This window comes from Saccopteryx bilineata, chromosome 2 (assembly GCF_036850765.1).
Source record: "Saccopteryx bilineata isolate mSacBil1 chromosome 2, mSacBil1_pri_phased_curated, whole genome shotgun sequence".
Lineage (NCBI taxonomy): Eukaryota > Metazoa > Chordata > Mammalia > Chiroptera > Emballonuridae > Saccopteryx > Saccopteryx bilineata.
The window spans coordinates 68,815,529-68,841,089 of NC_089491.1; positions in this window are offsets into that span (position 1 = coordinate 68,815,529).

The following is a 25,561-nucleotide window of genomic DNA, read 5'->3' on the forward strand; positions in this document are numbered from 1 at the left end:
AATGAAAGCTTTATTATTTGCAATAAAACTTAAGATTGAAGTAATGAAAAAAAAACAACTGAATTGCCTTATGTATGCCAAGGCACTGGGTCCAGTGGAAAACTAAACTGGGCATTCACTCTCCCCATACATTGAGTTTAGGGCTTGTCCAGAATCTGCCATTGAAAAGAAGACCATAAAAGTAAATAAAATGTTACCACTGTGAAAAGTGATATGAATGAAAGATACATTATAAAATAGTGGGGCTCAGCCTGACCTGTGGTGGCGCAGTGGATAAAGCGTCGACCTGGAAATGCTGAGGTTGCCGGTTTGAAACACTGGGCTTGCCTGGTCAAAGCACATATGGGAGTTGATGCTTCCAGCTCCTCCCCCCTGTCTCTCTCTCTCCTCTCTCTCTCTATCTCTGTCTCTCCTCTCTAAAATGAATTAAAAAAAAAAAATTAAAAAAAAAATAGTGTGGCTTTGACCTAGTCCAGCAGATTAGGAAAGGCTTTTCTGAAGAAGTAAGAGTTCAGATGAGATTTTAAGAACAACAACTAAAATATATCATGTTCTGAATGAAAACAAGTTTGTGTGATGAACCACTAACCCTTAATTAAAGCCAGTGTCTAGGATGTGGTGGAAATTTAGGAATTTAGGGTAATAGATGTTCCAAGCAAAGAAAATGGAAACAAATGGGAAAAGGAATGTTGTTAAAGAGATGGGTTAGGAAATATGAGAAAGAAAGGACTTGAGAGTGAAATTTCAGACTTTCCTTCACTTCCAGTTCACTGGAGAAAAGTGGTTACTCTTAAAATGGTGAGCAAAATGAGCTAATTGGACCATTCACCACCAATGTAAGTGAAATTATAATATTACTAAATCTTAAATTTTACACACCATATTTATTGGCAGTTTGTCTTAAATTTCCTTCCCTGTCATCTTTTATTACAAAAGATAACATTTATATTTTATTTGATATTCTGCAAATATAAGAAAACTCTTCACAACAATATTTTTTAATGCCAAAATCAGCTGTTTAGTGATTATTATTTTATTGTAACCACATTTTACTGTCATTTATTGTCTTGGCAAAATTGAATTCAGCCCTCCCCCCAAAAAAATAAAATAAAAAAAGGAGGAGATTTAAAGAGGAACACCTTTTCTATCTAAAAATGTAAAGATCCAGTCATGAGGAAAGTTTTTTCCCTTGCTCAGACCCAAATTCTTTGAACCATCTTTGGTTCTTATTCCCTTATCCCCATGTCTAATTTATCAGCAACGCCACTTATTTGGCTCTCCCTTCAAAATGAGGAGAGTAAAAGACCTTGAAGAACTCCAGGATGCATCAGAAATTCTGTCGGCCTCTTGGTTGTTTTGGGGTTATAGTTAACATAAATAAAGAGAGATAAATAACAGTTTCGGATTGTCTGAAAACATTTCCAGTACTCTCCAGATTTCTTGCCACCTGCCAGCCTGAACCCAGATAACACTGTTGTATGTACGTGAGGAGGGCATGACTGATTCTCAGTCACTGATTATCACCATGAACTTGGAACTTAAGGACCTACTGATTTTCTGAAAGCCATAGTTTCTCTACATAAGCAGGGCATTGAGTGTTAGCTAAAGCAGAAAAAAAATTCCATGATGACAGTTGGAACCTTCTGCCAGTCCTGGGCCTCTTTGCCTCCTTTTCCTCCTATTCTTTGCCCTTTATCTACTCTACTCTGTAACACTGGGAGACAGACCACTGAAGGGAAAGAAGTCACAAACTTCCCTGGCCTGGCCCTTTGTAGGATGCAGTCATTTTACCAGTCTCTGCCAGCACCTTCCTCCCACCCTGGAATTAAATTTAAATAACAAGCAATACTAAAATGTATACAAGCAACGTCAATAGTGTAAGCTTTCAGTTTATGCAACTGTTCTGCAATTCTTTTGTTTCACTTTGTTGGTACAGAAAACTTTGAAATTAGTTATAGGCCATCTGTTGGTTTTAACCTCAGGGCACCAAGGATTAAACAGGCTCCAAGTTAACATATCTGAGTACTAGGAAAAGCCCAGAGTCAGCTAAATCACCCAAGGCGCTTGAAAGGAATACCTTGGGGATTAATTTAGCTCAAATTAAGATTTAATTTAAAGTTTTCCTTCTCTTATTTGACTTTAAAAATACACAAAGAAAAACAATATTGCTGTAATGACCACTTTTTGTTTCATCATTCCTGAGTTTGCTATTTTCAAACCCCAAATCTATGTTTAAATAAAGTTTAAAGTGCCTTCATACATTGTCACCAATCCTGAAATCAAAGCTCTGATAAAGCAGAAAGTATCTTACTTTAAATTGTTTTTAACAAATAGTGATTTTTGTTGTTATTTTTTAAAGACACAATTTAAGAGAATTTAGAGGACCTAGTGCCTCCAATAATAATTAGAGCATTTTTTTCAGGCTCATGTAGCTTATTTCTAAAGATTATTTTATACACAGCAAGCTTTTTTATTCAGTTTATTCCCACAACTTATCTACTTACTCCAGTCATAGTGCTGGTAAAGTCTTATTCTTAAAACCTTATGTGTGCTAAGCACTCTGAGAATTGCAGATAAATGGCTTCAGAACAGGATATATTGTAGTAGATGAGGTCTGGTTATACAATACACATAGAAGGCATTCAGAAGGCCACATTTCAGCAGTAATGCTTCCAGAAGTGAGTTAGTGCTTTCCCCCAAAGAGCTGGATACTTACAATAGATTTAAGTTCAGTCATATACTGAAATTTCAGTTCTTCAATGTTCCAAAGGCATTTGAAGATAGTCCTGTCAAATTTTCTATGGTAAGGGACCCATGTCTGTTTGTAACCCAATTATTAGTAACCACAACAAGCTTGAATAATCAGTCCAATACTCGATTTTATACATATAATTTCAAAACTAAAACCAAGGATCGAGGAGATGATACCAGTAGTAAGAGGTCATGTGTAGGCTTGTTCCACAGAATAAAACCTCATAACTTTGGTGATAAAAGTATAAGCTGGTATTGGTGAAGGTGGAAAACATCCTCTGACTGGCTCATTTAATTGATCAAGTGGTTTGCTTCTATGAATAGAAATACTACCCATAGCATGTGGCAAGCATGAGGAAGAAGAGCCTCCCAGTTACAAACAAAAAAACAGTCTAAAAATTACCTGGCTCTTGGTGTCCCCTTTGAGTTGTTACATTGCTGACTTTTCTTAATTCTACATAGTGATCACCAAAAAGAATATCTGAATTTACTGCCTGGGAGAGTTAAGGTTTATCTTAGATCACGGTATTTATACTGACAACTAAATTGTAAGTTGAGCCTGTACCTTTTATTCTACCTTTGGGCGCAGAACATGCAGGAAGATCGTATGTTGTCATCAGAAGCTGATAAAATATCATAACGTATTATGTCAGCACTGAAAGGCATCTAAGACATTATTTAACTCACCTCCACTTTGAAAAAGAAACAAATGAATATTGCCTTGACCACTCCAATAAATGGTGGACTTTCTGCCACCTGCAGAGCACTTTTCATTTACATCGCTCACTTAGCTCATCTAAAAACCTGCTGGATGTTCTTTATCTGCGTTTCTCATTTTCTCAACTGCAAAATAAATTCCCCCAAGGCCAGAACTGTATCTTACCCAACTCCATCCAATGTATTTTTAATAGGTTCAACTCTCATTTCACAACTTACATGTGTTACCCACATTACGTCTGAGTTTGATTTCTGCTCAGGTAAAAAGCCAGCTCATTGAACGGCTGTAGTGATTAAATAAGATCATGTAAAAGGAAAAACAATTTACAAACCAATGTACAGATGATAGTTGTTAATATTACTGAGTGTTGATGGATTGTTCATTAATTGAAGGGCTGGAAGGAGATACACAATCTCAGAGGAGGTGTTCGTGACACAGGGAGCAAAGCTTTGGGCATAAGATTGGCAACAGGACCTGGAATGTCTGCACTAGATGCCAGCCCCCTGCCCTTTGATTTGACCACTATTTCAACTCTAAATAGTGATGAAGCTTTTTGTTGGCAGTAAAACCTACTCCTGTTGCTACAGCTGGAATGGAAGGAAGTCAGTTTCCATTGTGTTCATTATTGGCATGACAGAGCTCACTCTGTGATTCCTTCTTATTCTTTTAGCCAAAATGACGCCAGAATTCGGGGTGAGCAACCAAATCATTCAAGGCATTTCATAATTTCCAGAGACTCTTTTGCATGGTTGATTCTCTATTGATAGATTTATTCTGTTTTTACTGGTTAAATCTATGCTACTGGTTACATTTATTCTGTTTCTATGGGCCAAAGTAGCTGAGGGTATCCCCAGTTGTCCTGTTTTTCTACTGTCTTCCTGGGCTGGCCTAGCCTTCCCACAGAGCCTCTCAGAGATTGTGGGAAGCCGTGTTACCTCTACTTTTTGAGTATATGGTGACATAATACAAATGCTTAATAAAAACTGAAGAAATGAAAAACAGGATTATAAAAATTTTATAGTATATTTTTTAAATTTATATTTAATAAATTAATCTTTTTGCCATGAGATAATATGATGTTATATAATTATTAGATAACAATAGAATTTATTTTTTAACATTTGCTTATAATTTGTATGAGAAAGTTTATGTTACATAATCTATAATAATATGGGAGAGCAAGGTGACTAGAAGTTTACCTTATTCTTTAAAAGGACTACTAGAATGCAGATTGGTGCAGCCCCTATAAAAAACAGATGAAGGTTCCTCAAAAAATTATAAATGGAACTACCTTACAACCTAGCAATTCCACTCCTGGGCATATATCTAAAAAAATCAAAACACTAATTTAAGAAAATATATGCATCTCTATGTTCATTACAGCATCATTTACAATAGCAAAGATATGGAAGCAACCTAAGTGCCCATTAATACGTTATGAATAGATAAAAAAAGTAGTGGTAAATATATATCTGTGTGTTTGTATGTGTGTACATATATGTATATATACAATGGAATATACTCAGCCATAAAAAGGATTTTACCATTTGAAACAACATTGATAGACCGAGAGGGTATTATGCTAAGTGTAGAGACAAAGACAAATACCATATGATTTTACTTACACTGCTCACAAAAATTACGGGATATTTTATAGCTTCATATTCATTTTGAAAAACCCCCTAATTTTTGTGAGCAGTATATATGTGGAATCTAAATAGCAAAATAAATGAACTAACAAAATGATGATTGCTAGAGGGGAGGGAGTTGGGGAGCTGGGTGGAAAAGGTGACAGGATCAAGAAGAACAAATTGCTAGTCACAAAATAGTCACAGAGATGTACAGCACAGGCAAGATAGGCAATAATATTGCAGTAACTATATATGGTGCCAGGTGGGTACTGAAATATCAGAGGAAATTCTAAAGTATCGTATATATGGTTGTCTAACCACTATGTTGTCCACCTAAACCTAATACAAAATAATATTGAATGTGAACTATAATTGAAAAACAAAAAATATAAAGATTACAAGCAAGGGACATTTTCCTTTCTGCCTTTGAATGTTGACTTCAACAGTCAGTTGTGTTTAACTGCAGAAGAAATTCAACGTAAGGGAAATGCTTGAAGTCACTGAGGATGGCAGAGAAGAAAGACAAAAGGACATTTGTCCTTTCTGATGTTATTAAACTGCTGAATTATCCAACTCCACCAGATGCTTTCTGTTCTTATTTTAGGACCATTCTAATCTCTGTGCGTTCTCCTCTTTATAGCTAGGGGCCAGACCCTCAGAACAGCATTTTCCACACTTCCTTGCCAGCTGGTTTCTGGTAGTTTCTGTCAATGGCCAGGTACTTGCACAGACTGGATGAAAGGAAGAAAGAAGACAGAAGTCATCCTTACTGTTTCTGGATCTAATATTAGGAGCAGTGGGAGATGGAAGGTCACTGTTGTCTTGGACACCAGCAACAGCAGGCATCTGTAGGTGGTGGGGCCCCAGCAGTATCCCAGCCTTGACTTAGCAGCAGCAATGTCAGAATGGCCACACAGGGGCGCTCCAGTGGCCTTACCAGCAAGAACACTCAGGAGGTCACGCCTTTGCTTCTCTTGACCTTTTAATACTCTTCTATTAAAGTTACTCTCTGAAAAATCTACAGTAAGTTATATTATCCTGTCTGAGCACTGACAGATATACCACAAAGAGAACTTTTTTTCCTTCAGACTTCTTGTTATAAGAAATAGTGAGGCCCTGGCCAGTTTACTCAGTAAATAGATTGTCCACCCAGCCCATTCTCTTCCTCTTTCTCTCCTCTTCCTTTTCCCCTTCTTCAGTCAGTGGCTCAATTGATTTGAGCGTTGGTCCTGGGCACAGAGGATAGCTCATTTGGTCCAAGGACTATCAGCCTCAGGCACTAAAAATAGCTCCATTGGCTAAACATTGGCCCCAGATAGGGGTTGCCAGGTGGATCCCAGTCAGGGTGCATGTGGAAGTCTGTCTCACTGTCTCCCCTCATCTCACTTTTAAAAAAAAAGAAAAAAGAGATAATGAACTTCCCTTATTACTAGAACTAGTTAACTGAAGCTAATTGCATCTTCAGTAATGTTCAGTTTGGAACACATAGTGGAAAGGGGAAAAGGAATTTGTTGAGCCACCGGTCTATGCCAAACTTTGTGGAAAATATTTGCTATATACATTATCATATGATTTTAATGGATTATTTTACTTGCCACATGTTGTATTATAATCTTCTTAAGGACCTAGACTCTGTGTTTATCCGTATTTGTCATTCACCATCCCTTGGATAGTGACTTGACCAGAGGCAGGTTCAGTATATTTTTTTTATATTCTGAAACCAAACCAAAGACATGATGCACAGTTTTTGTTCTCATCTGTTTTGAAGGATTTCATGTTTCTTTCAGCATTTTCCCTGTCCACCAGTAGTCAAAGCAAATTACCAGCTACAATCCTACCTCAGTGTATGTGAAATAAATCTCTGTGAACTCTCTTATCTATAGGTTATTTTGACATGAGCAATATCTATGTCTGAAGCAAAAATGGAAAATCTTCTTTTCAAGTTCCAAATGGCTGAACCAGGCTTAACACAATTGATGGCTCTTTAAACAACCCAGCTTTTGCTTTAATGGATTCTCATTAAGCACTCTCTGTGCTTTCCAAGGGTTCCAAATGAATGAAATAAAGCCGACTAGCATATTGGCCAGTTTCCCTTTGGACAGTGTCTCCTTCCCCACCCTCTCCACACTAGCCAAATCCCACCAGGCAGCCTGCTGTGGCAGAAACCTGGTTACTAGGGAGGTATGGGTGATGGGTTTTAAACAGTTAGAAGTCAGCAGAGAGAAATGTGAAAGCTTCAGAAAATTAGCCATCTGGCCTTGGAATGAGAATGCAGGGAAGATTCAGAAAGGAAATCAAGAAAGGAGGGGAGAAAGGCACTCCAGGACTCTGGGGAGGAGGGCACAGGCTCAGGAAGAAAGAGTTCTGATGTGATTCTGCTCCTCTCTGGCTCCCAGATGAAGGGGAGGCAGGCAGTGCTGAGCAGAAAGCCTGGGGTGGGGCGAGCACAGGCAAAGCCAGCCTTTGGGCTAAACTGCCTAAGGAGGGTGTTAGTAAGGATTCGGATGCTGGGACGCAGCCTGTGCAAGGGGCTTGAGCTTAATATTGGTTTCCTTTGCTACCTGAAAACTGAAGAGATTCAAAGAAAAGTCAAAATGTAATGTTTATATTTTTCAACTGAATTGAAATGAATGTTGTTATAGAAAATGTGGGGAAGGCAGAAAATTAGGAAAAAAAAAACCCAGTAGTTTCAGCACCTAATCGTCTGTCATCCCACCTCCCAGACATGACCACTGTCAACATTAAGGTGCATGTCCTTCCATGGCTTCTCTGCCAGGTTTGCATGACACAATGGTTTTGACGCTCGTTGTACAGCTTTGCAATTCTACTGTTTTCACACAATTCTATTGTGTAATTTTTTTCTATTTTTAATATCATGATTTATATTTTTATGACTGTGAATACTATTACATCAAATATCTGAAATTCCTAACATATCCACTTACCTGGGGTTATATATTTATACCATTTCAGTGTTTTACTATTATAAATAATGTTACCAGGAACATTTAAATGTAAAGTTTAATTGGTGTTTCAGATTACATCCTTAGGATCGAGTCATGTAAGTAGATTGATTGAGTGAATAGGCATACACATTTTAAGTCTATTGACACAATAAATAAATATTTAATTCTGAATGACTTCTACCTGCCTTTATAGATAAAATACTTTCTTCATTCATTATTATTTCAAAAATACATTATTTCCCCTTGTTCCTAGCATGGTGTAGAATATCATAAAAGGTCAAGATGTCTCTGTTTCCAGAAAAGCAAAATAAGGATATAAAGTGTAATCTGTATTATTTGAGTATGCACAGAAAATTCTTGGATTTTATAGTAAATAAAATTTCTGCACCAAATCCCAACAGTCAAATTCTTCTACTTTTTTAAAAAAGATTTTATGTATTCATTTTAGAGAGAAGTGGGGAGGAGCAGGAAGCATCAACTCCCATCTGTGCCTTGACCAGGCAAGCCCAAGGTTTTGAACTGGCAAACCTCAGCATTTCAGATCGACGCTTAATCCACTGCACCACCACAGGTCAGACCAAGTCAAATTATTCATTAGGACTATAGTTTATTAGTTTGAGACTAAATAGTTGATGTTGAATGTACCACACACAAAACAAAATAAATAAACATGTAAGAACTCTCTAATAAGATCAATGCATAGCTGCAGGTACACATAGATAATCATTCCATGGGTAACAGAGAAGCAGAATTTTAAAAATGCTATGAACTAAATGTTTGTATCTCCTCTCTCCCCCAATTTATATGTTGAAACCATACCCCCCAATGTGATGGTATCTGTAGGTGGTGAGTAAATAGCTTTAGGTGAGGTTATGAAATGGAGCCCCCATGATGAGATTAATGACCTTATAAGAAGAGGAGGAGACTGGAGCCCTTGCTCTCTCTCTGCCATGGGTGGACACAGCAAAAAGGCAGTCATCTGCAAACCAGGAAGAAGGCGCTCCCAAGACACCAAATCTGTTGACACCTTATCTTAAAATCAGAGCCTCCAAAACTGTGAGAAATAATTGTCTGTTGGCCCTGGCCAGATGGCCAGGCAGCAGAGCATCAGAGCTCTGCTGTGGAAATCCAAGGTTCAATTCCCAGTCAGGGCACACAGAAGAAGTGACCATCTGCTTCTCCACCCTTCCCCCCTTCTTTCTCACTCTCCCTCTCCAGTATCCATGGCTCAAATGGTTAGAGCAAGTTGGCCCCAGGCTCTGAGGGTGGCCCCATGGCCTCACCTCAGGCAATAAAATAGCTCAATTGCCAAGCAATGGGACAGTGGTCCCAAATGGGCAGAGCATCACCCTGCAGGGGGCTTGCCAAAGGGATCCCAGTTGGGGCACACATGTGAGTCTGTCTGTCTCCTTGCCTCTCACTTAATAAAAAAATGATAGTAATTGTATGATATTTTAACCACCCAATCTATGGTATTTGTACAGTTGTTAGAACTAAGACAACAAATTATATTCATACAGTTATAACCTCCAAACTTTCTTAATTGCCCAAAGACTTTATTTGCTTCCAATTGTAACACCAGTTTCACAAGTCAAATATAATAGGGAATATTTTCAAAAGAAATACAGACTTCCTTTTCCTTTTACTCTCAATTACCTCACATCACTTCCCAGTAGCAAGTAATTTAAGTACATACTTCAAGTCAATAATGTGTAATGATTATGCTTATATATTATGAGAGACTAATTAAACATAAAAATGTCCACTTTTCTTTTTCAGTTTCTTTGTTTTTCCATTCTGGGCATCTTGAGAGTGTAACAGGGCTGGGGACTTTCATTATAACCAGCCTTAATCACTCACTTTACAGAGAGGGAGAGTGTGGAATGACTAAAGGAGGTTAATTAATTCAAGGTTAGAATAAAAAACAAACTACTTCTAATTCCACTGCCAATTCCTCTACCCACCCCACCTCCTACTACTTGTCTATCTATCAAAAAACATATTACTTATACCAACTATGTTACTTATTCCTCATTCCATTCTCCTACCTATAGAATGCCTATAAAAAATAAAACAATAAAATGTTTTTAATAAGGAAGTCATTAATTCCCAAAAAATCTACCCTAAATAAATTGTGTTCCCTACAAAGCTAGGGAACAATAAAAATTTCTAATATTACCATTGATCAGATATATAGAAAATGATAGCTTTAGGTCAAGCAATCTTAAAATAAATGTAGCTCTCAATTGTTGAACTCAAGTCTTACTAAAACATATAGACATATAAAAGAAAACAAAATTTGCTTCTTATAAAGCAAGTATTTTAAACAATAAATACATTAATGATGAGATATTGTCAACCACCACAAAATTCTAAAATGGGCTAATTCTTTCTTCAACAGTAAAACCATTTTAATTACTGCATTACAATTCTATGGAAAATTTCATGTGAAGAGGAGAACATTCTTGTGAAGTCCCTTATTAACCCAGTTTTAACAAGAAATGCAAAATGGAAGGTAATCAGCCTTTGTGCATAGCATTATGATAATGGTAATTGAAACCATGCAATCACATAGATATTTTGCTCTCTATAACTAGCTTTGAATAATCAGTGATTTTCAATGGCAGAAAAGTGGCTATTTCAAATTGCAACACTAGAAAAGTATGGTGATGTTTACATTTAACCCAGATATATTCTTTTTTGGTGATATTTGCATGGAACAAGACTTCAATGGGAGAGAAGAGAACAGGTTTGTTTTTAGTATTTCAGATTAGTTGAACATTCGGGTTGAAACTGTAAAAATATATTACTACTTACATGGTTTTGCCTAATTACTTTTAAAAACATTGCCTCAAGAATAAGATAGCCCTCAAACATTGACTTGGGTGTTTCATATCCCTAAATATGGCTGGAAACATGTTATTTCCAGACACAGATTGGAAAGAGCACAAGATTTTTAGTCTCCTTCAGTACAGAAAGGTATAGTCTGGCCAACAATGTGTTCATGATATTTAAATTTATTTATAACACAATTTACACTTATCCCTACCTTCTTTATCAGGCTGTCTTAACAAAGGGACAAGTAGATGGACCTCATGGGTCAGAGAGGAGCAACATTTGTCATGGATAAAGGTAAGGGTAGTTTTATTGAGAAAATGTTGATATTATTTATCAAATCCTAAAAATGATATAAAAACTAGAACTATCATACAGATTCCAAACCTTGCTAAAGGTTTTTTGAAAGTCAGATTCCTTCTAGTTCTCTGAATCCTATATCCAAGTCCTTTAACAATTATATCTTCCTCTTGAACTATGCCAAAGCCCCTTGACATAGCACTATATGAATGAATACTGGCTTTCTAAAGACTAAAAACAACTTTAGTCTTTGTTACTGGAAAAATATTGAATGGCCCCAGACTCTTTAAAATCCATTTCCAAAATTACAACTGCTACTATCATATTTTTAAATAACCTATGCTTCATGAAAGTAGTGAAAACTATATTTCATTGAAGACTATTTGGACATGCTTTAGAGAGTTTCAAATGGAATATGTGGAAGAAAGTGATAAAAACTTGGAAAGTTTGAATGACTTCAATGGAAAGTATGACCAAACAGATGCTTCTGGCTACATATAAAAAAAGATCAGGAAATATGCTTATTGAATTAGGTATCTGTCTATATACCAGCAGGTGAGGCTGAGTAATAAACACAAGTATCTAGAAATTGTGAGCCAGAAGAGTCTCCACAAGAATTCTCATTCCTTGTCAGACCAGCGGTGGCACAGTGGATAGAGCATTGATCCGGGAGGCTAAGGTTCCAGGTTCAAAACCCTGAGGTGGCTGGTTTGAGCATGGTTTCACTGACATAATCCCATCATTGCTGGCTTGGACACAAAGGTCACTGGCTTGAAGCCCAAGGTCACTGGCTTGAGCAAGGGGTCATTGGTTCAGCTTGAGTCACCTGGTCAACAAACATATGAGAAGGAATTAATGAACAACTAAAGTGATGCAACTACAAGTTGATGCTTCTCATCTCTCTACCTTCCTGTCTGTCTGTCTCTCGAAAGAGAGAAAGAAGAAAGAAGAAAGAAAGAAAGAAAGAAAGAAAGAAAGAAAGAAAGAAAGAAAGAAAGAAAGAAAGAAGAAAGAAAAAAGAAAAAATAATTCACATCCAAAACAAGAGATGCCCCAGTCTAAGGAACCAGCAAAATAGAAAATCATATAGGAATGTTGAGGTTCAAATCAACAGCAGGAAAACGAAAAGAATTACTACTATTTATAGGGCTATAAACAGGTGTGTAGATGTGGAACAAGAAACATAGGGCCAGAAAAATTAGAACAAAAACAAGTTCAAGTTCAAGCAGAGATTTTTTTTTTAACAGAGAGAAAGAGAGTCAGAGAGAAGGATAGACAGGGACAGACATACAGGAACGGAGAGATGAGAAGCATCAATCATTAGTTTTTCGTTGCAACATCTTAGTTGTTCATTGTCCGCCTTCTCATATGTGTCTTGACCTCGGGCCTTCAGCAGACCGAGTAACCCCTTGCTCAAGCCAGCGACCTTGGGTCCAAGCTGGTGAGCTTTTGCTCAAAGCAGATGAGCCCATGCTCAAGCTGGTGACCTCAGGGTCTTGAACCTGGGTCCTCGGCATCCCAGTCCAACGCTCTATCCACTGCGCCACTGCCTAGTCAGGCTCAAACAGAGATTTTTAAAGAATTTTAAAGGACCAAGTAGATCCCAAAGACATAAAGAAATTGTGAGGCTTTAACAGTCAGCTTTATTTTGCTTAACTCAATGTTTCATAAACATATTGAAAATAAGATTTAAATTCATTTATTACACAATGTCAGTTAATATTCCTAAAATCTCGTGTTTAGTAGAATACACTTTGGAGAACTAGCATTTTTGATAGACTAGCTGAAGCAGTTTAATGGTTACGAAGGTAAGTTCTGGAATCAGAATGCCTTATTTGAGCCTGCTCTAAACCTTAATTAAATCTGATGTGATCTTGGGCTTTTAATTTAAGCATTCGGTACCTTAGTTTTCCTACCTATGAAATAAGGCTCATAATAGCATAAGTCTCATTATGTTACAAATGTCAAATGGCATAAAATATATAAGGCAGTTAACACAGTGCTGGGTCCATGGTAAACTCTTGATAAATATTAGTTATTATCATCATCATCATCATTATCATCATTATCATCATCACTATCAGTGAATGGCCCAGCTTAAAAAAAAAAACAGCAGAAGATAGTATATTGGTCAGGATAGGCCAGAGTTTTGTTATGGCAACAACCTCCTAACTCCAGTGTCTTAAATAAACTACTAAGTGTCATCTGTTCATCCTAGTCTTTCAGGCACACAGATTGATAAAGGCTCCATTTGGCCACACATTTCCATGATTGTTGACCGAGGTAAAGAGGACATGAGAATCACACATGGTACTTAAAGCTTCTAACCAAAAGTGACATAAGTTATTTAGTTCTCATTTCATTGGACAAAGGAAGTCCCATTTTTACACATAAGATCAATTCTTGCCAGGCAAACTACCCTTCTTGTTCTCTGAGTACCTATTGGCAGCTTAATACTTATACGGCCCCTCACTTGGCTGCCCATCATATCCATATCATATATTATTTTTGTCTGATTTTTCTAAAATGAGAAATTTTGATGAATAATATCCTTTCCAACTCTAAAATTCTGAGTCCATGTGATCTCTAAAAGCTTTTCCAGTCTGAAAGCAGTATGATTATATATATCTTTCCATCTTGTTCTTTAGGCTATAATGTACCCCCTTGCTTATCTGCAGCATGACCAGTAGAGTCAACCCCCATCCTTTAATAAAGGGAAGAAGAAATATTGAAAAAAACAATGCTGGGGTATTGTGGGGAAAACAGCAGTGTTAGGCTTGCTCACTGGTTTCCTGGCTGCAAGCACTTTGCACGATTAGTGCATGAGCACACAGCACGTGTGTGTCTCTATGAAAAGGTATGGGTGTTTTCCCTCGGGGACGATTCTCCCAGATCGCTCTCCTGCCACTGTGAGGTGAGGTTCCCTGATTCCTTCAGCCGCCACCATGAAGGGCAGTTTTCCTGATCCTTTGCCCTCCACTACAAAAAGCAGGTTTTCCTTTTTTATTCACTTCCCTGTCTTTGTGAGCCTCCAATAAATGGGTATGGCTCAATGATTTCCACCTTCACGGTTTCTTTACTGTCTTCCTGAATCCAATGTGGACCTGCCTGGCCTTGGCCACTGGCATTACATCTGGCATAGTAGGCAGCGTTCGTATCAGATTGGTATGGAGCTGCTGATGCCCTTGGAGGGTGGGTTAGAGGAGTGGTCACTGTTCTCCAGCATATGGTTCCCCATGGCTGTGCTTTTGGGGGCCATGGACTGGGTGTTTTTTACAGCCCTATGCAAAGAAACTGAGGGCTTTGTGAGAGAGACTGCCTGAGGTCAAAGCTCCAGAATGAGCTGCAGAATGAGTGCCAACAACAGCATGAGCTGGAACAGTCACTGGCGAAAGAGTTGCCAATTTGAGAACTGCAGTGCAGGGTGCAGATGAGAACCAGCAATGGTGTGAACTGGAATGAGCACTGGAGAAGGAGCCCGGCTGGGTTCAAGAGCTGCAGTGTGAGATATAGGCTGAGCACCAACAGCACCTGGAACTAAAACAGTCTCTGGAGAAGAATTCTGGGTTTGCAAACTGCGATTTGCACTGGAAGCTGAATGTTGACAGAGATAGTTGTTAGAGAAACAACTGCAGGTTCAAGAGCTCAAGCTTTCATTTTATGCCAAGAGCCAGCAGACACAGGAGCTGAAGTGGGCACTGAAGACAGAGCGGCATTCATGCTGGATGAATGGCTATCAGTTTTACAGTCTGGCAGAATCCTGGAGACTTGCCGGGGGCAGTGAGTCGATGGTAGACGTATACGGAGCTGCCCCAAGCCCTCCAGAAACTAGGAATGAATAATGCTGCTTTCAACCTGAGGTCCTGTGCGCCAGATAAGGAAGTGCTTATGTCAGGGATGAGGGACCTTATTTTCTTTAGTGCCCCATCAATCCTTTTTGGGTCACTAGTGGCTATCTTGGGCCCCTATGTAGGGCAGCCCATCAACGTGATTATACAGATGGTAGCAGATTTGGGTGAAGTGGAGGCAGCATGAAATCATAAAGGTATGAGGGCTCCTTCTTGACTAACAAGGGAAACAGGTCTGTAAAAATTACCCAAACACAGATGTGGGTAGAATTGATTGCAGCTGAGGCAGATAGGAAAAAATTAGATGGCAAGTCTAATAAAGCTTTTGGAGCTTTGGCGGCATCTTAAACCAGAACAGAGGTTCCAGTCACTGAGATGAACAGCACCAGCAGCTACTAATAAAACTGTTGGTGTGCAAGTGGCACAGTTACAAGCTTATATGATGGAAACAGCTGAGGGAGAGGAGAATCCCCAAGACTGGTTGTTCCAGTTTGAATAGGGGAAAGCCAAGGGACTCATCTAACAGGGATAGGCAGGAACCAGAGGCCCCCTGTGGAACTGGCAATCCACTGGTTCCCTTCTCATGCACAATGGGTTTTGGCCTTGGTGGATACAGGGGCAAAATGTTCACTATGAAAACCGAGAGGGGTTCACTGGGACCCCACTGATGGTTATGGGGGCCAAACTGTTTTAGTGAAACCAGTAACAATTACATTGGAGATAGAAAGACTGCCCCCTAAGCCGTACAAGGTAAATATATCTCCTATTTATGAATCTATTTTGGGGGTAGATGTCCTACAAGGACTGGGGTTAAAATCCACAGCCAGGGAGTTCCGCATGTGAGTCTGGGCTGTGAAGGCAGTGGTGCGGGGACATGCAGCACATCCCCCTTGCAATTACCCATTCCCCAGAGTGTGACTAGCACAAAGCCGTACTGCCTTCCAGCTGGTTTTGAAGAAATCACAGGGATGATCCTCAAACTAGAAAAGGTTTGAATAGGGGAAGGCCCTTTCCCCAATGTTGCATATGCATAAACCAGAGGGAACCTAGCGAATGACAGTAGATTACAGAGAACTTAATAAAGTTGTTTTCCTTTGCATGCTACTGTTCCCTCAGTAGCTAACCTGATGGATTGTCTAAACCATGAGTTGAGGACATACCACTTTGTGGCAGATCTGGCCAATGCCTTTTTCTCTATTGATAAAGCTGCAGAGAGTCGAGACTAATTTGCCTTCACTTGGGAAGGGTGGCAATGAACCTTTACAGTGTTACCACAGGGCTATTTGCATAGCCCCACCTTGTGTCATGGGCTGCTTGGCTGCTGACCTGGCTAAATGGAAACAGCCAGAGACAGTTCATATGTGCTATTATATCGATGCCATTATGCAGTGACTCTCTTTCAGAATTGGAGCAAGCAGTCCCCATCCTTCTATCCCATGTGAAACTGTGTGGCTGGGTGGTCAATGAGTATAAATTGCAAGAACCTGGGTTATCTGTTAAGTTCTTGGGGGTTGTCTGGTCAGGTAAGACAAAAGTTATCCCTGACACAGTTATAGGTAAGATCCAGACATTCCCCATGCCCACTATGGTAAAGCAGTTATGGGAATTCCTAGGTCTGTTAGGATAATGGCAAGCATTCATACCCATTTGGCTCAGTTGCTGTGGGTGCCCCTTATACAACCTTATTTGAGAGGAGTTTCGCTTGGATTGGACTGAGCAGGCACAAGGTGTGTTTGCAGCAGCTAAGAGAGCTGCCAAGGCAGAACAGGCCTTGAATGTTTGATCCTGCCAGGCCCATTGAGCTTGATGTCCATGTAACCTCTGAGAGGTTTGGATGGAGCTTGTGGCAATGGACAGAGTGCTTACGGCAACTTTTTAGGTTTTGGTCCTAACTATGGAAAGGTGCTGAAGTCCATCACTCATTAGTGGAAAAACAGTTGGTAACAGTGGATGCTGCCCTCATAGGCACTGAGAGTATTATGACCACAACTCCAGTTATGGTCACGACCACATACCCTATTGCAGGATGAGTGAGAGACTAGGCAACCAAACCCTATGGTGGTAAGGCCCAAACCTCCACCCTGGCCAAGTGGGGGGCATACTTGCAACAACACTGTGCTCTTAGCACTGGCCCATTGAGGGCAGAACTGCAGGAAGTCTTGGGTCCAGTCACCTATGTGACCTTAGAGTCATGTGCAGCTGGGGTTCAGGAGGCAGAACCTGAAGGCAGTCCCTACCAGGAGGGGCAGACACTCATCCTGAGGATGCCTGGCATACTGATGATTCAAGCAGGGCCAACCTGCCAAGTGGACAGCCATAGCCTTCTATCTGGCCACTAAAACTATTTGGATGGACACAAGTACAGGCCAAAGCATCCAATGGGCAAAACTGGATTAGCTGTATGGCCAAGCCAAATTAGCTGTATGGCTAGTTGCCCATAATAAACCTTCACTTCTGGTGATTTTCACCAACAGCTGGACTGTCTATCATGGACTGCTACTTTGGATTGCTACTTGGCACATTAACCAGTGGATGGTAATGTACCATCCACTGTGGATTCAGGCCATGTGACAGGACTTATGGGAAATAGGACACCAGAAGTGGGTGACAATATATTATGTCACAGGGCTTGCCCCTCTAGCCCATCCTGAGAATGATGAGGCAGACACCCTGGGAAGAGTATGATGGTTGGAGACCACGTTCACAGGTGATATGACTCAGTGGCTCCACTAGCATCTGCTCCATGCATAGAAAACTAGGTGGGCTACAATTAAGGTGTGGAACTTGCCTTTGTCCTATGCAGAGGTATTTGCAGCTTGAGATCAATGTACAGTGTGTTCTAAGGAGCACCTTCAGAGACAATTGGCGTCACCTGGACAGATCCAGAGAAGTTGTGTTCCACTGACAGAGTGGAAGATAGACATCATTGGACCCTTACCAAAGCTGGATAGGTACCAGTGTGCAGTCACCTGTGTAGATACTGCCACCAGTCTGCTTGCTGCTTATCCCACCGTAATCCAGGCCAGAGGGCAGTCATACAGGCTCTAGACCACCTGAGTGCTGTGTACAGGAGCCACGGATCCTTGAAAATGACAACAGTACCCGCTTCACTGGTTCTATGGTGAGGTAATGGGCTCAAGACCCGAGGGTGGACTGGAAGTACCATGTTCCCTACCACCCATAGGCCGCTGGTATCATTAAAGCAGGGACTGCGACAGGAGGGGGGCACCGGCTCCCTTACCGGATTTACATACATACTGCTTGTGGATAGTACTCCAGATTTTGAATGAGAGACCTCAACAGGGAAGAAAAGGAGGCAGCTCTGGTGGAGCCTCTCCTGCACTGGGAAGCTGCTCCCATCCAGTTGCATATATGCACCAAGGACACTTTACTCAAGCTGGGCTTTGGACAGCAGGGCAACATGCTCCTGCCTGCCCCAACAGCCCTCCTAAAAAGACAGTGGCTTCGAGCCCTGGCCGGTTGGCTCAGTGGTAGAACATCGGCCTGGCGTGCAGGAGTTCGATTCCTGGCCAGGGCACGCAGGAGAAGCGCCCGTCTGCTTTTCCACCCTTCCCCCTCTCTTTCCTCTCTGTCTCTCTCTTCCCCTCCCACAGCCAAGGCTCCATTGGAGCAAAAGTTGGCCCGGGCGCTGGGGATGGCTCCATGGCCTCTGCTTCAGGTGCTAGAATGGCTCTGGTTGCAACAGAGCGATGCCCCAGATGGGCAGAGCATCGCCCCCTGGTGGGCATGCTGCGTGGATCCCGGTCGGGCACATGCGGGAGTCTGTCTGACTGCCTCCCCGTTTCCAAATTCAGAAAAATACAAAAAAAAAAAAAAAGACAGTGGCTTCAACGGACTTGACTCTGAACCGTACAGGCCCCCACTTATGATGGGTGGCCCTTGATGAGGTAGGGTGCTAAGGGTGGGCCTCCAGTTAACTCTCTGGGCAACAAACACCTGGCCACCTAAAATAGAAGTGTATTATCCCTTGATTTCTCAGGGAGACAACATTATGAAGGGCACCTTTGTAATTTCCCTATAGCCTATAATGAGTTCTCCCATTTTGTTACACATAGTACCAGCAGATGCTTGTGCACAGGCTATTAAGGTTTGGTACACCCTACCGGGGCGACCTCTGATATCTGCTATTATGCTGTCTGAGGACAAAACTCTGGCCTGTGTTCTGCCAGAAGGGAAAGATTTGCCTATCTTGGTGCTGCTGACAACTCTCTCGTTTCACCCATAGTTTGTGCTTTTGTAATTCTGTTGCTATAACCTGTACTGTTTCTGTTTATGTAATGTACCTCACTCCTCACACAGGGACCATCATGGAAGATACCTGTCATGTAGATTGTGAGGTGAGCCGCCCCAATGAGGTGGAATGTGGGGAAAACAGCTATGTTAGGCTTGCTCACTGGTTTCCCCGCTGCAATCACTTTGCATAATTAGTGCATGAGCAGAAAGCCACCTGTGTGTCTCTATGAAAATCTATGTGTGCTTTCCCTCAGCGGCAATTCTCCCAGATTGCTCTCCAGCCACTGTGAGGTATGGCTCCCTGAGTCCCTCAGCCACCACTGTGAGGGGTGGTTTTCCTGATCCCTTGCCCTCCACTGCAAAAAGCAAGTTTTCCTTTGTTTATCTGCTTGCCTGTCTCTTCAAGTCTCCAGTGAATGGGTAAGGCCCAACTCTTTCCAGCTCCACAGTTTGTCTACCATCTGCCTGAATTCAGTGCGAACCTGCCTGGCCTCAACCACCAGCATTACAAGTATAAAGCCAAAAGTTTTAAACACAAATATTTTTTATTAGAACACACCTGAGCCAGAACAACATAAAAAATGCAAAAAAAGGAAACCCCCACCAACTCATATAAAGTAAATAAACACATGCATTTTGGAGTTGCCTATAGTATATAGCAGACTCTTTAGATGAGTGATTACCCTGGAGTGCTTGCTAAAAATACAGGTTTATGTCTCAACATCAGATCTGCTGAATTGGTTTCTATGCTGTGTTAGACAAGTGTCTAGAACTATTTGGTGCTCAATAAATAGTAGCTACTTTTATTCTCAGCAGGCAAAACTATTTAAAAATATTATACATTTTTTTTAAAAGAAAAGAATAAAGAATTAAACTCATGACAGGACTTTCCCCAGTTTCCAAAGGCAATATCAAGACAGCAATAGCAGAAACTCACATGTGAAGTCTCTGAGCCTGGTGGAAAACAAAAACCTTAAGTTCCACAGCTGAATGCCTTTTTAAGAGGAAAGATTTAGTGAGTCATATGCTGCTAGCCAGAAAAGGACAAGGTCCTGGGGCATAAAATCTAAACCACATCAGCAGATCTATGTGATAAGGACAAGCATGTCTGCCATTCTAAAGTTGATGAGCACTTTGATACATCATGTTTGAGGGAAGAAAGATATAAGTTGATCTGAAAGAATTTACATTGGCTGTAGATAAGAGGGTAAGAAAAGGTGAAATGGCAGCCTTCCTGTGGTAGGTGCCCAGTAAATAGGAAGAAACACTACTTTTGATTGGTTACAAGCAAGTCCTGAAAATGCATGTATATGCAGGACACAGTAGTGTCTAGCGGTTGGCTAATAGACTCCTGGAGGTTGATTCAAAGCTCTGACATTCATTCAGGATTATGAGCAGATTTTTGCTAGTTGACCCACAGCTGTTAACTGGCTAATTATTCCTGTCTCTTTCTCTCACTCTACGGCCATTGTAATTTAATTTAGAACATCTTAGATTTCTCTTTTCTTTTGTCAGTAGTGATGAGGGTAATGAAGAGGGTAAAAAGGACTTGATAATATGAGTGAAGAGGAGGAAGAACAAAGCAATGAGTCTGATATTGCCCAGTTCCTAAGCCTGGATGAGTGACAAACAGAAGATGATTCGATTTTCAAAAGAATGGTACAGGCAATAAATGTTACAAAAGGTCAAAGAGATAGCAGAGCCATGTGGCTGAGCCAGACCATTTGGGCCAGCCTCAGGAAAGGGACATATGGGACCCACGTTTCATAGAAAAAATTGATGGTGATTTGTGACAGACGAGGGACTGGGAGGAGATAAGGGAGAGCGAAGGTAACCTTGAGCGTTTAAGGCAGTGTGACTAGGGTGGGTGGTATTTGATTTGCAGGAGAAAAAAATTAGTAGGCGTTGGATAAACTTTAATGTTCTGGTGGTAGAAACGTTAGTTCAAATTCTCTTTAAACTCTGGAGTCTCTTGCTTGTTGTGTTATAAAACAGAGTTTACTTTGTAGTTAATTATTTAAAGCCAGAGGTTCAATGTTGCACACAGGTGATTATTTGAAGTCAGGACACCCCATCTAGCTCAAAGTGCCTCTACATATTCCAAAACACTTCCCTTTCATCCTCCTCTGCCTCTTTGACTTACTCCCATTCCATGATTCACTTGGGTTTTGCAACAAATCCCTTCTGACAAGCCCACAAATCCTCCCAGACTTAGATCAAAGAGCTGAACTAGCCTCCCCAATTTCTGTTTTGACTTTGGGTTGTTCTTTCAGGTGTGCAGGAAGGAGGCATCCTGAGTAACAGGATTAAAAATCCTGGGGAAAGACGCCTGGAAGAGAAAGCTGATCCTGCCACAGTGCCCAGAGTGCGGCTCACACCCACGCGAATGGCAACAGCAGGTCGCCGGGCTGCTGGAGGGAGGCACGCAATGGAGAGCACACAGCTTGATCTGCAGATGCCAATTTGAGCTTGCAGCCTGGTATGTGTTTTGATTTGAGGACTCGGCAAATTGGATGAGAAAGTCATAAATGGGTGATGAATATGGAACATGAAACAGTCTTTTTGTAATAAAGCTGTCACCTCTCTTTTGAGAGACAAGTTCTTTTAAGAGATAAAGTGTGGCTAGAGTTGGAAGTTAGAAATCTGCAAAAGTTTGCATGTAATGCTCTGAGGATACCTATCGTTTGGGGAAAATAGTCCTAAGAATGGAAGGATTCTACATCTGTCTCATTCTGACCTTGATTCTTTTCTTAAGGAAACTGCTACCAAAATGAGGACCTCACCTCCAGACAGGACTGGGGGTCATTTCAAGCAACCAGGTGGATCCTCGAGGAAAAACGGAAGTGACAGCTGGAGCGTCCTGCTCCAGAAATTCCCAGCTGCGTTAATGAGGAGGTCAGCCTCATGCCTCCTGCAAGGAGCCAAGGTTCCTCCCATCAGGTACATTGTCCATAAGGGCTAGAGAAATGTCTTTGATAACGTTCAAAGAGCCTTGAGAATTATAATAAAAAAAGAACATCAGTTCAAAAAATTTTTCATGAGTGCAAGACCTGGCATAGGAGTATATTAGAGAAACATCCTCCCACCCCTCATAGAATTTGACACCACTGGTGTGGTGGTGGTCCTGGGAACCTGCATTTTTCATAAGCACCAGGTGATTCTGAAAGAGTTAGTCCAAGAATTACACTTAGAGAAATGCTACATTAGGAACAGATGCAGAGGAAAGGGAAGAAGTGACCCACCTAACCCACCTACCTTCCTTCTACAAATAATCGCCCTTGCTATGGGCCTGGCACTTTGCTTTGGAATATGGAAATAATGTTATATTTGGTTCCTGGGGCTAATATAACAAATTACCACAAACTGCATGGCTTAAAACAAAAGAAATTAATTCTCTCACAGCTCAGGTCAGAAGTCTGAAATTGAGGTGTCAGCAGGGTGGGTTCCGGTGAAGTCTTTGCTGGGGAATCTGCTCCAGGCTTCTCCCCTGGCTTCTGGTGGTTTGCGGGTCATCCTTGGGGTTCCTTGGCTTATAGATGTATCAGTCCAATCTCTGCCTCTGTGTTCACATCACCTTCTTTTCTCTATGTCTGTGTGTTGTCTTCTGTCTCTTGTAAAGCCACTTCCCTTGGATTTCAGACTCACCCTAATGAGCTATAATCTCATCTCACTCCTTACCTTAAGGATATCTGCAATGAACCTGTTTCCCAAATAAGGTCATAGTATGAGGTTCTGGGTGGGAAAGAATTGGAGGGAAACACTATTTAATTCACTACAATCACCAAATGCATAACTGGTCCCTGCCTTCATGGAGCTTATAGTCCAGTTGGAAGATAGATATTAGGCAAGTAATCCCTCAAAGAAACCTAAAAGTTCAACTGTGAAAACAAGAAATAGGTGAGTCATACCTAACCCATCAATCAAGACCTATTTTATTTGTTCTCATTATTCATTTTTCTCAATATTATTTTGGTTACTAAGGATGTAGATGCAAAATATAAGATGTGTAAGGTATGACTGCCCCCCTCAGGGGCTGACAATCCATTTGGGGTGATGCAGCAGCTATATATTAATCAAAAAGAAAATAATGAATGTTATACAATGACTCCCTAAACTATATTGAGAATATAAATGCAATAAGTGTTCAAAGAAGGACCAAGTACTGAAAGATGGGTAGGTAATTTGTATTCGGGCAGGAAGGAAGGTTCTGGTAAAGAGGCTTTGGTAGCACAACAAATATGTACATTTAGCCACATGCAGGAGAAGGTAGGTATCAGAGCAGCTGCTCTTAAAGCCTGGGTGGCTGACTCTTAATGCTACCAACTTCACAGCTTTCTGAATCAGTAATTCTCAAACCTGTAGCTGTGCGTTTAGTAATATCCCACTATCTCACTAAATCAATTACGGGGCTCATATCTGATCTAATTCAAGACTGGTCCTCACTGGATGCTGGGGAGAATTGAAATAGTGCCTCACACATAGTAGGAGCTTAGTGTGGGCTGAATTGCTTAAGTTAAACAATAGACTACTCAAGCAAAATTTCTTTCTCTCTCTCTCTCTCTCTCTCTCTCTCTCTCAGCAATAAAAAGAAGAAAGCACTCTTGATTTGAAGAATAGGAAAAAGGCCGCAGTAGATACTCCCATCATTGGTGAGAATGTTTATATTTGACATATTTTTATCTCCTGATTTAAATCTACCTATCAGTTAGTAAGTACTTCATGTGCCCCAGACACTTTGTCAACGCTTAAACCAACATCCATTATTCCACCAGCACTCTGCAAATAAATGTTATCCCCATTTTACAGAGACATCATTCTAGATTCTAAGCCAAATCCTTCAGATGCCAAAATCCATGCTAAGTTCACAAGGCCTCTGTATCAAAGGCGGTGGGCAACTTTCCACACATTCCATGGTTGTACCTGTGCCTCATTCCGGCATAGGAGTTATACTCAAAGGTATCAGAAAAAACTACCTATTACTTTTCTTTTTAATTTTATTTAGAAAATTAAATTTAATAGATTGCATTGATCCCTAACAGAATTAAGAGCCCAGAAATAAAACCACATACATATGAACAAATAATCTTCAATAAAGAAGCCAAAAACACACAATGGAGAAAAGAAAGCCTCTTCAATAAATGGTGCTGGGAAAATTGGAAAGCCATATGCAAAGAATGAAACTTGACTACAGTTTGTCTCCCCGTCCAAAAATTAATTCAAAATGGATCAAAGACCTAAATATAAGATCTGAAGCAATAAATTACATAGAAGAAAACATAGGTACTAAGCTCATGGACCTTGGCCGTAGAGAACAATTTATAAATTTGACTTCAAAGGCAAGGAAGTAAAGGAAAAAATAAATGAATGGGACTGTATCAAACTAAACAGCTTCTGCACAGTGCAAGAAACTGACAACAAAACAAATAGGCAGTCAACTAAATGGGAGATGATATGTGCAAACAACAGCTCCAATAAGGGGTTAATATCTAAAATATATAAAGAACTCACAAACCTCAGCAACAAACAAGCAAACAAATTAACAAATGGGGAGAGGACCTGAACAGACACTTCTCCCAAGAGGACATACAAATGGCCAACAGATATATGAAAAGATGCTCATCTTCACTAGCTATTCAAGAAATGCAAATCAAAGCTACCTACTATTTCAACCCACTATGAGAATCCTATTGTTTTCACTTACTTTCTTCTTTATTTTAATTGGACAGATACCATTAATGGTTTTAACGTTAACTCCTGGTCTCCTTTGCTGTCTCCTGAGGCCTGTCTTCTAGCATTTCTGACTATATACACCCCTCATTTAGAAATCTCTGCCTCTTACACTAAACCAACAATTTCTTCCCTGGTGTTTAATGTGACTTGTTATTGTTATGCTAATATAGCCTCTGTTAATACTGAGGTGAATGCCAAGATGTGTGGGAGCAGCATTCTGTGAACCAATTAATAATATTTTCTGGAGGGGAAAAATCACCAATCTATTTGTCAACTAACCAGTCTTAAGTGCATCCTGGATGAATAGGAAGAGGTGAACCCTTTGAGGGAAAAATGAGGCATGTGAGCATCAGTGGTTATCCACCCATTCTTGGAAGAAAATTAACTTTTCTTCAAGAAACTTATATGGTCAGACATGTCTCCTTAACTATCCAAGAAGAAGGGATTCCAAAGAGCTGATTCCAGTATTCTTCTCTACTCAGCAGCTGGAATCTCCCTATATGAAAGGTAGACGCAGGGCTATTGGCA